Source organism: Mytilus galloprovincialis, chromosome 11 (assembly GCF_965363235.1).
Source record: "Mytilus galloprovincialis chromosome 11, xbMytGall1.hap1.1, whole genome shotgun sequence".
In the NCBI taxonomy this organism is placed as follows: Eukaryota; Metazoa; Mollusca; class Bivalvia; order Mytilida; family Mytilidae; genus Mytilus; species Mytilus galloprovincialis.
The window spans coordinates 63087134-63101121 of NC_134848.1; the positions used below are offsets into that span (position 1 = coordinate 63087134).

The window sequence follows — 13988 nt, forward strand, 5'->3', positions numbered from 1 at the left end:
TAGGAATAGTCGTGGGTCTGTTCGGAAACGTTTGCTTGATCATTACTGTAGATTTCCTGTGATGGACCGGTCAAAGGGTTTTCCTGATTCACCAATATCATTTCGACATTTCTTGAATCGGGATAATGGTAATATGGTTCATTATTAAGAGAATTGTTTTGAACTTCGCAAGACATCTCCTCGTAATCGACCTTATCATAATAATGATCATTTTGCTGGACTTCTTCAATCTCGGCCGGTTGATTATTCACTGGTGAAGATGATACTTTGTTCTGCCGTCTTGTTTGAAATAATATAATTGCTGCAATCAATGCTAGAACAATCACAATAATCATTGGCGGTATCGATAGGATTGACACAATGGGAATTGCTAAAATGTAACAATACAATTAGTACATAGATGGATGTGTTAGATTTCTTATTTTTGTTTATTATTCCTACATACTACAGTGCAAAAAAAAACTGTAACATTAAAGTCCATTCTTCATATACACAACAACTCATTATATCGAAATACATTTTTTGTAAGAAAGATAACCATTATGCATACCTTATTTGTGCGTGGTAATCTGTCTTTTTGCCCTTGGAAGGACAGTACACAGATTAAATCTAAGCTATCCTACGGTTTCAAAATGTCAAGCATAACCTGTTTTCCAACTGATATGCCAATTTCTAGGTTTTTTTGGCTTTCTATTATTTTCTGGTGATATGTGTTTTTACTGTTACTGTCAATTTACTTTTATTTTGCAATGGTAGGTATTTCTCAGATTTCATATTATTTCTTGAGGTCCAATATAAAAACAATAAAAATATGCATAAAAAATGGATGCTATCTCTGAGATTTTTGTCGGTTGTTAATGGAACATGTGTTGTAAAGCAGTGTAAATTTTTTTATTATGTTTATGTTCTTTAATTGTCATGGAATAACGATTATGTTATTTTTGTTTATACCGTATATATTTTTTTACTTGAAATTGGCATTGCAAATGTTATGAGGTAAATAACTAGAGGCTCTAAAGAGCCTGTGTCGCTCACCTTGGTCTATGTGAATATTAAACAAAGGAAGCAGATGGATTCATGACAAAATTGTGTTTTGGTGATGGTGATGTGTTTGTACATCTTACTTTACTGAACATTCTTGCTACTTACAATTATCTCTATCTATAATGAACTTGGCCCAGTAGTTTCAGTGGAAAATGTTAGTTAAAATTTACAAATTTTATGAAATTTGTTAAAAATTGACTATAAAGGACAATAACTCCTTAGGGGTCAATTGACCATTTCCATCATGTTGACTTATTTGTAAATCTTCTTTGCTTAACATTATTGATGTTTACAGTTTATCTCTATCTATAATAATATTCAAGATAATAACCAAAAACAGCAAAATTTCCTTAAAATTACCAATTCAGGGGCAGCAACCCAACAACAGGTTGTCAGATTCATCTGAAAATTTCAGGGCAGATAGATCTTGACCTGATAAACAATTTGACCCGATGTCAGATTTGCTCTACAGGCTGCGGTTTCAGAGTTATAAGCCAAAATCTTCATTTCACCCCTATGTTCTATTTTTAGCCATGGCGGCCATCTTGGTGAGTTGGCCAGGTCACGGGACACAATTTTTAAACTACATACCCCAATGATGATTGTGGCCAAGTTTGGTTTAATTTGGCCCAGTAGTTTCAGAGGAGAAGATTTTTGTAAAAGATAACTAAGATTTACGAAAAATGGTTAAAAATTGACTATAAAGGGCAATAACTCCTAAAGAAATCAATAGACCATTTTGGTCTTGTTGACTTATTTGTAGATCTTACTTTGCTGAACATTTTTGCTGTTTACAGTTTATCTCTATCTATAATAATATTCAAGATAATAACCAAAAACAGCAAAATGTCCTTAAAATTACCAACTCAGGGGCAGCAACCTATCAACGGGTTGTCCAATTCATCTCAAAATTTCAGGGCAGATAGATCTTGACCTGATAAACAATTTTACCTGATGTCAGATTTGCTCTAAATGCTTTGGTTTTTGAGTGATAAGCCAAAAACTGCATTTTACCCCTATGTTCTATTTTTAGCCATGGCAGCCATCTTGGTTGGTCAGCCAGGTCATCGGACACACTTTTTTAACTAGATACCCTAATAATGATTGTGGCCAAGTTTTGTAAAAATTGGCCCAGTAGTTTCAGAGGAGAAGATTTTTGTAAAAGATGACTAAGATTTACGAAAAATGGTTAAAAATTGATTATAAAGGGCAATAACTCCTAAAGGGGTCAACAGACCATTTTGGTCCTGTTGACTTATTTGTAGATCTTACTTTACTGAACATTTTTGTTGTTTACAGTTTATCTCTATCTATGATAATATTCAAGATAATAACCAAAAACAGCAAAATTTCCTTAAAATTACCAATTCAGGGGCAGCAACCTATCAACGGGTTGTCCGATTCATCTCAAAATTTCAGGGCAGATAGATCTAGACCTGATTAACCATTTTACCCCATGTCAGATTTGCTCTAAATGCTTTGGTTTTTGAGTTATAAGCCAAAAACTGCATTTTACCCCTATGTTCTATTTTTAGCCATGGCAGCCATTTTGGTTGGTCAGCCAGGTCATCGGACACAATTTTTTAACTAGATACCCTAATAATGATTGTGGCCAAGTTTGGTAAAAATTGGCCCAGTAGTTTCAGAGGAGAAGATTTTTGTAAAAGATGACTAAGATTTACGAAAAATGGTTAAAAATTGATTATAAAGGGCAATAACTCCTAAAGGGGTCAACAGACCATTTTGGTCCTGTTGACTTATTTGTAGATCTTACTTTACTGAACATTTTTGTTGTTTACAGTTTATCTCTATCTATGATAATATTCAAGATAATAACCAAAAACAGCAAAATTTCCTTAAAATTACCAATTCAGGGGCAGCAACCTATCAACGGGTTGTCCGATTCATCTCAAAATTTCAGGGCAGATAGATCTAGACCTGATTAACCATTTAACCCCATGTCAGATTTGCTCTAAATGCTTTGTTTTTTGAGTTATAAGCCAAAAACTGCATTTTACCCCTATGTTCTATTTTTAGCCATGGCGGCCATCTTGGTTGGTTGGCCGGGTCACCGGACACAATTTTTAAACTAGATACCCTAATAATGATTGTGGCCAAGTTTGGTAAAAATTGGCCCAGTAGTTTCAGAGGAGAAGATTTTTGTAAAAGCTAACGACGGACGACGACGACGACGACGACGGACGACGGACGACGGACGACGGACGACGGACGACGGACGCCAAGTGATGAGAAAAGCTCACTTGGCCCTTTGGGCCAGGTGATCTAAAAACATGATTTACAAGAAAAGATTCTGGTATCTTCTGTGTTCTTCATAAATGGAAATGTTGTATTATTTACGGTATATGCAGAATGGGTTCTCAGGTCCTCAAATTTATCTGAAAAAAGTAACGTGAAAATGCTTATTCAACAAAGAAGATGTTTGTTTTTTTACAAGCCTTTTTGAAACTTTTATCACTAAAATTCTGTTTTGTTTTTGCTAAACACAATTATAGGAAATATATCTATAACAGTGGTAAAATTTTATTTCTTTCACATAAGAGACGAGATTTGAATTGATTGATAAACAAAATCGGAAAACCGCAAAACGTCATAGAAAAAGCTAGTAAATCTAATATCTGACTCAGGATCACTGCAAAACCTGCAGTAAGGATTAAATTCTACCAAATTGAAGTGAACTAGATCCCTAGCAAATATGTTTACATGTTTCATTTTAAGTCTTGCTAGAAATCAACAAAGCCACAGTTGTGCATTGGGAAATTCAAGTGCAGGACAAAAATACTGAACTCCGTAAAATTCAAAAAGGAAAGTTCCTAATCAAATGGAAAAATCTCAAACACAAAAACGAATGGTTAACAACTGTCATTTTCCTGACTTGGTACAGAAAGTTATAATAGACCAAAACGTCTTACCGAAAAAAAAGTAACTGAACAATACAATCACATTGACAAATTCAGAAACAAAACAAACGGTATGACACGTCTATGATATGAGGGAACACAACTTAATCACTATGAAACGGACCATGGTTTCAAAGTACAGATTATTCGCCTGATTGTGGCAGGTCGTAGATAAGATTTCAAGTCGGATTACAATAAATTAAATAATCATTGTTCCTGTTAATCCACCAAATACTCGGTATTTAAAAGTCAGAGCAAAGACTAGTTGTCTTGGAGTCAAAATAAAGTGTCTAGGCAGGGTGAGATGTCTTCCTGTGCACTGAAAACTTAAGCTTGTGAACCAGCATATAAAAACGCCAGCTCAATTTGGCTCATGTTGATATTTATCTTCATGAGTATTCATTTAACTTGCAAATGGACAATTAACAGTCATATATCATCATCTTCCTCGTCATCATTATTATCATAATTTATGCATTCACAGAACATGAAAATATTTCAATAAAATTCAAAGGAACCCAAAGACATCTGGAGGGCAACATAAACTCTACACTAAAAAAAATGAAAATCATTATGATATGTAAAACATTAAATAATCTACTTTCGAAATAATGACTAACATCATTATACATGTTATATGTACAATATTAGAATGATACAATCATTAACACAATCATGACATTAGACAACTTCTTAGAAGGTACAGTGTCTACTGACTTTGGACGGACAAATGAAAATTAAGCAGGGTTGAACTATTCGTTGAGATTTCACCCCCCTTTTTTTTTTATCTAGGTCAGTAGAATAACAAAACGATATAAAAAAAATAAGGTCAACTGGCATAGTGTTTTAGTAAATGTATAAGGAAACAGATATTTTTTTTTATCACGTTATTTCCTTATAATAAGCATACAAGTATGTATTGTACAGCAAATTGGAAACATTGAAATACTATAGTAATGATTTATTTGCAATTATTATAAATATTTCCGAGTATTTTTCCGGTTCAAAACATGAATTCGAATGAAACAATCATTGACATTTTCAAAGTTCAAGCTTTAAGCCTGAAAATAACCATTTTTTATATCAGAATTCATGCGCTTTTTATTTCCAACAGTTTTGCACTAAGATACATATTGAAGCATAATTTGGCTATGCAATTTAAACTGACATTTTATGACGATTACAAAAGTATTATACTTTTAACCTGGGTATATAAATGCACATTTGTTCACGAACATGTTTACGTATTAGGTTACGGTTGATGATTAGATAGACTTGCCTTTCTTTTAATATCTCCGTCAAATTAGCACAAAGCGCAGGCCTTACCAAAAGGGATAATTGTCAACTAGCAATTTATAAGGAGGTGTACATTGTATAACATTATTAGCATATATGTGTCCAATGGATGCAATTGTCACCAAATTCACTTTTTTTTTCAGGACTACGAAAAGTAAATATTTAAAAATACATTATGATTGATTCAAGTTCATGGAATAATTTTTATATATCTGAAAATTCGGGAAAAAAAATCCAATTCAGTTTTGGAAAAAAAGTCACCAAAATCGTACTATACTCCTTTTGTAACACAGATATTGGAGAAGACTTTTATGTGAAATTCTGTTATAATTTATGTTATTGGTAGACCCCTCACCTTCAACTTTTAAAGTAACAAAAAAATAAGTCAGATTAGTTATGGTATCTACTGCACATCTGTATAACCCAGAATCTAACATTGTTACATTGGATATTTGTAATCCATAATCTTGTCCATCTCTCGAACCATTGATCATCAGTCGTTCGTGAAGTCGCAAACCTGTATTTATTCGCCACCCATCAGTGTATACAGTTGTGAAAGATTTCTCAGTATTTTTGTCTCGGCGAGTCCATTGAACTAAGTCTGTGCCTTGTTTGTTTTTACAAGGTAGAACAACTGTTTCTCCAATAATGCTGTCTGTATTGCTATAAAAGCTGATGACAGCACCTATAAAGACATAAAACAGAGCAACATCATTATGTTTTACTTGTTAGTTAAAATTTCCTGTTTAGGGTTTAGTGTCATAAATTAAGAGAAATATCGCTTCTTTTCCTTTAATTTATTTAATTATTTTTTTTAAACAAGAGGATGTATAAAAAACATCATGAAAATATTCATCGACATATAATGTCGAAATTTTATAGTCTTTCAAATGCAAGTTGTCAATTGAATATAATATATTTAATAGTTTTACAAATTTATATTTTTCGGCATCATGACAAATGTTTACCAATACTAAGAGTACGAAGAAAAGATCAAATTATCTGACATACTCGCAGTGCCATTTATTACGGCAATTGTTCTTGATTTTTTTTAATTTCAACAATTCTTAACTTTGGTTGTTTTTTTTAATTTTTTTATTCATCGGCAGTAAATACTTTAATGTTTACTTTTCAAAATATTTTGCTTTACCTTTCATAAATACATTTTTAGAAAAAAAAGTGTCAGTTGTTAGTGGAAAAAACATAAGAATGCTTCACTTTTTACTGAATACGTAATCCCAGCTCGTCCAGTCGTTCAATAAAACAAATCTTCTGTTATTATCGAACTAAATTAATTAAATAATAATATGTAATTTCAAAATCATACACGAACTATACCGAGAAACTATACTGTTGGTCCGGAAGAACTATACCGAGAAACTATATTGAGGGTCCGGAAGAACTATACCGAGAAACTATACTGAGGGTCCGGGAGAAGTAAAAAAACTGAAGTGTACAATAATACAAAATATTTAATACGATACAACTGATAAACCAGTTATCTGCTGGTATATTTATTATAAAAGTTTTTAAGGCACTTTATACTACAATCAGTGTGATTTAAAACATCAGAATTTTACATAATCAGCATTCCAAATTACGAACAACAATCCATTATATAAATTAGTAATTTTTCAATTTAAAACAATTACCACAACGAAGCCGATTACTTTAAAAAAAAAAAAAAAAGGTATAAATTGTTCAATATTTCCATACATTTTTCATAAAATTTAGAAATATATACAGTATAGTAATTCGTTAATTCATTGTAAAAATGGTCATAGGAAAGTTTTATAAAAATTGTGTCGCTTTTTCATGTGTAATTTACTATGTTGTCAATTTTGTCAATTTTGGATTTTTTTAGTTCTATTTTAGATCAAAAAGCATTTTATTCCATCTTCAATATTATATATGATTTAAAAAATATATATCTTAGAAGTTTGAAAAGAAAAAAAATAATGGTTGATGTACAAGTTTCTGGTAAATCATTTCTTGTACCACTCACCCATTTTTTCAACACTTTGGCTAACATGGCTAATGAGACTAACTTGGTTGGTCATAAAATTAAAAAAGTGTACTACTCAAAAACTTCTTATTAGTATACCCTTAATGAAAAATCGATCTCCTGCAAATACTTGCAGCGAACAGTCTGTATTGGCGGCATGTTTGCTGCAATTACGCTGCAGGTCTGCTGCAAACAATTTACAATGCAAATGAGTGTTTTCAGCAGACCTGCTGCAAACATTGTTATGCAAATTAATCTTTCACCTGTGTGTTTGCAGCAGACCTGCAGTAAACATTTATTTTCAAATAATGTTGTCTCCTGCGTGTTTGCTATAAATTTGCAGGAACTGCATACATCATACAATTATCCAACAGCATTTATAGTGCAATACAGATGATTTATTTGTTTCAAAAACAATTAGCCAGTGTAATGTTGTGTACATATCACATATATATTACACAGCAAATTATAAAAAGTTAGGCTACTTACTTACATACAATAATTCAAAAACTCTATCATAGCAAAAGTTTATATTTTTTAAGATTAATAAAGTTTTTTTGTTTTGTTTTTACGTACGTGCTCAAATGACATTGCAAATGATATGACTATCTAATAAAATTGAGAATGGAAAACGGGGATGTGTCAAAGAGACAACAACCCAACCATATAACAGACAACTGCAGAAAGTCACCAATAGGTCTTCAATGCAACGAGAAATTCCTGCACCCGGAGGCGTCCTTTAGCTGGCCCCTAAATAAATATATATACACTAGTTCAGTGATTATGAACGCCATACTAAACTCCACTATACATTAGAAACTAATGTTAAAAATAATACAAGGCTAACAAAGACCAGAGGCTCCTGACTTTGGACAGGCGCAAAAATGCGGCGGGGTTAAACATATTTATAGTATAGTATTTTATAATACAAACATATTAAATTATTCTAAATTAATGGTGTGCATAAAAGCTGCAATGTTTGCAAGAGGTTTGCAGCTAGCTATAAACTTCTGCAAACATTATCAAAAGGTTTCCTGCAAGCTTTTTGTTTGCAGCAAACCTGTAGCAAGTCTGCTGCAGACCTGCTGTAAACATTTCAGTTCTGTATATAGATACATAATTTTATCCCAGAGTTCAGTTTGATTATAATATTTTTTTTCAAACAATGCCTTGATATTTTCCGCTAATAGTCCATTTGTCAATTACCGATTTGATTCTGTTATTACACACTTTTGAACAAATTACTTCCCTTTGTCAATCGTCAACTGGTTCTATACCGGACAAAATTGGCCATTGCCAGTGCAAAGCATGACGAATTGAAAGTGATGTATCGGCGGTTTAACTAATTTCTCATGAAAAACAAATTCTGATATCATAAGTATTTAGCTGAACAACAAATTAATGCAAGGCAGAGCTCCAGATAAGCTGCGTATTTGCGTGATCACGCAATACAAATAATAAAAAACCCAATGCAATTGCCCATTGCAGGGTTCAATAACCCAATTAATTCAAAGGAAAACCCAATTATATTCCAAAACCATGAGTTCTCAACCCTTTTGTTGGCTACCATTTGCGTTATTTACCCTTATCTGTTTACAGTGGTCGCGTAAACTATTTTTATAATATTTATAATTGGAAATTTCCTTTCGTTCTAAAAATAGATCCCTGCATCAAGTAGCTGAAATGGGTCCCTGTTAGAGTTTTCCGTTGCTCAATAGGTACACATGTTTTTGAAAACATTTCGATCTTCTCGGCGTTTATCCAATTAGCGTGTGTCATGAAGTCATATTTTTTTTCGCATTGCTTGGGATTTATCATTACATACATTGAATTAAAACAAAAGTGAATGTCCGGTAAAAATATTGAATAGAAGCATGTTTTCTGCTTCTTTTGAAAAGCTTAGGGAAAGTTATGATGATAACAAGACTCAGCCAGTGTTTTTAGGAAGCGTCCATCGAACACATGGGCGTGTGTATGTACCTTAACGAGAACATTGCTAATAAAAACAGGGTTTCCTCAAAAACGAAATCAGTTGGAAAAAGTGAAAGGCCAAATTAATTTTGACATGATAAAGCATCAGAAACCAAAAGTTCTAATAAAAGACAACTAAACCCAGATTTATGAAAATTGGAATAAAACAAAAACATTCAAGTATAATTAGAGTTTATATACTATTTTTTTTTTTCATTTGTGGTTAATTAATGAATACACACACAGTCACTGGTCTCAGAATTTATTATATAAAGGTATAAGACGAGTGCCTGTGAATATACATATCCGTTTTTTTACAGTTTATATGAGAAAATACAAAACTGGCAGAAGGTTTGAAACGGAACACAAATTAAACCTACAATTGCTTCTCAGTCAATAAACCAAATAAAACAGCTAGCAAATAACCCTAACCCTAACCCAAATAAAACAGCTAAACAAAGAAAGAAACATATTTAAGATGGAAAAAAAATCTGGGGTTGATATTGCCTAAATATTCAATATTGTGTTGATGAAAAAACCCAATACATTAAGGAGCTTGGTGGTGAAAAACCCAATTTGATATTAACATGAGGGGTGAATTGGAATTGATAATGCAATCAAAAAACTTTATCACACAATTATATAAGAATATGGTGGGTAAAAAACCCAATTTGTGAATTCTTATCTGGAGCTCTGCAAGTGAAATATTAGAAAACCTTACAGACTACTCACATTACGCACAGGTAAATTTACTCTTTCTGCTAGCTCTCCATTGTAAATAAAAACTAATGTCCCTCATAAGGGAGACAACTAAAAAAAGGATCTCTAGATACAAGGTCAATAACGGGAATTGGCAAATGGACTATTAGAGATCCCTTTTTTTTCTCCCTTATGAGGAACATTAAATTTTATTTTCATTGATGAGCTAGCAGAAAGAGAAAATCTACCTGTGCTTAATATGAGTAATTTATAAGGTTTTCAAATCTTTTAATTGCATTAATTTGTTGTTTAACTAAATACTTTTGACATCAGAAATTATTTTTCATGAAAAGTAAGTTAAACTGCCGATACAACACTTTCAATTCGTCATGCTTTGCATTGGCAAAAGCCAATTTTTGTCCGGTATGGAACCAGTCTACGATTGACACGGGGGAGTAATTTGTTTAAAAAGTGTGTAATAACAGAATAAAATCGGTGATTGGCAAATGGACTATTGTATTACATGTTTTGGAAATAGTTCCAGAACAATATTTAAACGAGACTGAAACGTAAAAGAATACAACCTTAAACATGTTAATCGCCTTTCTACGTATCATGCGTGGACAAACGTCAATTGTGTCCGGTATTGAACCAGTCTACGATTAACAATTAAAGAAGAGAGGTAATTTGCGTAAAAAATGTGTAATAACAAAATAAAATCGGTAATTGCAAATGAACTATTTTTATAACATTCTAAAAGTACAACAAATTTTATCAATTAACATATATTGATGAATGCTTTGAAAATATGTTTTTTATTTCTGATTCTAATACAATTATGATCAATTATAATCTGCTCAAGTCATGACCGAAACGACTACACACAGTATGACCGAACTTGCAGACTATGCATGCTGTGGAAGAAACGATTATGGCCGATTATACTGCAGTGTGGCATAAAAGTCAGTTGCATCGGGTCGCGAGCTTTGAGACGCTCCTTGGCCTTTTTTTTTTGTTTACTTGATCATGTTGATGTAAGAAATGTAATAAAATAGTTTTAGTTGTTAATCAATTATTTAGTATAATGTTTAGGACTTTTATATCTTTTTTTTTAATTATTTGTGAACAAAATCAGTAGATCGTCTCTTTTGTGATCAGTGTATTTAGCTTATACTTTAAATAATATAAATGTATAAGCATGTATTTAAATGATAATCAATTGATCAAATATGAAAATATGGAATATATGCATGACCTGAAAGCATAAAACAAATCAATGATTTAATTTCAGGCTAATAAAGCTGTTATAGAAGATAAATAAAGGTAACTCTTTATTTGCAAAAGAATAATAAGGTAAACAAAGACTTGATACTGCAAACAGAGACAGAATATATATTGCAAAGCACAAGTAATCAGTAACTTTCATTTCAAATTTAGGAACACAATCTTTGCTATGCATTGTTATAACATATAATTTATATACCTGTGACTATCGCAATAAGGTTGTTTATTAAAATAAACAGGATCATTGTCTTATCCAATTAAGCCAAATAAAAAAATCCAATTCATCAGAGGTACCAGTCAGTGAAAGAACTTCAACATACAAGGTAATATTCAAAATATCGTGTGACCTATTTCCGGGAAACGATAATTTATCCTTTAAAACGAAACTAGAACTATTTATAAATAGTTTATTTTCTTATTCATAGAGCTCATTACAATCATATCAATCAATGTATTAATATACTACGGAAGCCGATAAGGGCCATTCAAAAAAAAAATTATGTCGTAATTACGACATCGCTATGTCGTAATTTCGACATAACATGTCGTTATTACGACATCGCTATGTCGTAATTTCGACATAACATGTCGTTATTTCGACATAACATGTCGTTATTACGACATCGCTATGTCGTAATTTCGACATAACATGTCGTTATTACGACATCGCTATGTCGTAATTTCGCGACATAACATGTCGTTATTTCGACATAACATGTCGTAATAACGACATCGCTATGTATATAAAAGAATATTTATTATGATTGCCAAGAGACTAAATGACACAGAAATTAACAACTATATGTTATCATAATGCCCCCAATAATTAGAAAAGCCCCCGCATAGTCAGCTATAAAAGAGGGACGAAAGATACCAGAGGGAGAGGCCCCGAAATGCTGTGTGGCAGACAGTGTTAACATTATTAATTATTAGCTCCCTTGGTAAAACTCCAAATTTCATATTTAAAGTATTTCATTGTTGATTAATTTACATGATGCTTAATAAGTATATATTTGTTAATTGCATAGCTTTTGCTATTTGCATTCATTGGTTAAAGATATTTATTCATATTGTAAAGTTTAATATTTGTATCGTTTTTTGCAAAATCTTTGGTCACCTTCTTTGGTTACCTTCTGTGAGAAACTTATATAATTTATAGATCCTAATTAAGTGCTTCAAGATACCGACCGTGGAAGGGATGCAGAGTCAGTCAAGGTCTTATAAACCTTCTACTTGTTCGAACTAATTAGTGTGGAATTACGTGAGAACTGACACACAGTCCTACCTATAAACAAGCGCTAACTACATGCCTTCGTGTAATAAGGGTGAATTGAAATATTGATTGCTCTTTTTCTACTTTCAAACGTTGGACACGATGTTCCTACAACCTCTAGGATTTAAAACAGAATCTTCGAAATTTCATCCGCAAAACAAAATAAAAATGTTAGAAAACACGAACCAATATTAAAACAAATTCAATATATGTTTCAAATTATGTTTTTACAGTTCTTGATCATATACTAAGTAATATCTAGTATATTTGATGATTAGATTAGCAAAGCTATGTGAAAAAAACCGGATGTCCAACGTTACATTTATGAAAAACTGTTTTAAATCTTATGTATAGTGATCCTATTTCTTATTCTCTGATCTTCCTGATACTTGACAGGAACAACGACAGGTGTCGGTTCTTTGTGGCGTTAAAGCCGTTATTTTTGCCAAATTTTATTTGACTTCGGTGGCTTCATATTAAGCGGGAATAAGAAAAATGTCCAACGACGTTTTTCGTCATCTCAACGACTGAAAGTGAATTTTGTAAGTAGCAGAAAATGAATAAAAAGAGTAAGACAATAATAATATCTAACAAAAGTACAAATATTTGCCTCATTGTTCGTGAGTTCAAATATTGCTGATTCAATAAAATCTTCTCTACACAGTCGTTTTTCAAACGGTAGCCATTTTGTCCAAGTTGATATTTCATTTTTCAAAGCATTTAACGCGTATTTTTTTTTATAATTATTCAAAACAAAAGTTAGATACACGAAGAGTAAAAAATGCCAAGATTCTTTTCTTATTAACTACATGTTTGGGTCTTAAAGGAATAAAATGCTTCCACACATTACAAAACAGTAGCCAATTTGTCCAAACGTCGAAAGTTTGAAAGACGCTAATTTCCGTCGTTACATGTGCTAAAGTTTCAATTAAATGATCATGATAATTAAAACAAATCGTGTTATGAAATTTGGAAAAACAGGTTGATGATTGCTGCCGAAAAAAAAGAATAGCGCATGTTGCTATAGATTCCACCCGGGGACATAGGTTCGACACAGGTTAAATTTTGCAATTTTTATTAATCGTTTATAGCTTTTAACGATTTATTTAAAAGAATGGGGAAATGGGGAAAAACATCTCATTACATGAACTTCGTCCAACTTTTGCAAAGACAACTTTTAGACACCAAGACAGTCCTCTAAATGTAAAATTCGAATTGAAATTTATATTGTGGAAGTACTCCATAGATCATTTAAAGTCGTCACTTCAGTAAGGTGCAATCACCAATATTAAAAGACTTATACCAGTTCACGGAGTGTTTTACTTCGCGATTTGTCCTGCTATTCATGTTATAACTGTCGTGATGAAATAAATTCCTGTACTAGCGAAGCCGGAACTTTTCGTCAATATAAACTTGTGCATGAAATGGAGGTACTAGTAATTGAAAGACAAATCCCAAACAGCGACGAAAACCGTTTCATCGAATTTTAAAAACCCGG

The 13988-nt window shown here is 32.2% G+C and overlaps 1 long non-coding RNA gene across 1 annotated transcript; it reads right to left on the reverse strand.

The window, feature by feature from the left end:
* Positions 1–130: 130 nt before the first annotated feature.
* LOC143052589 (uncharacterized) lies at positions 131–11522 on the reverse strand. The gene is made up of 4 exons (XR_012971160.1): positions 11417–11522; positions 5614–5943; positions 3345–3440; positions 131–370 (listed from the first exon to the last, which is right to left on the reverse strand). It is a non-coding gene; the product is annotated as an uncharacterized LOC143052589 (long non-coding RNA).
* Between the last annotated feature and the right edge of the window lie 2466 nt (positions 11523–13988).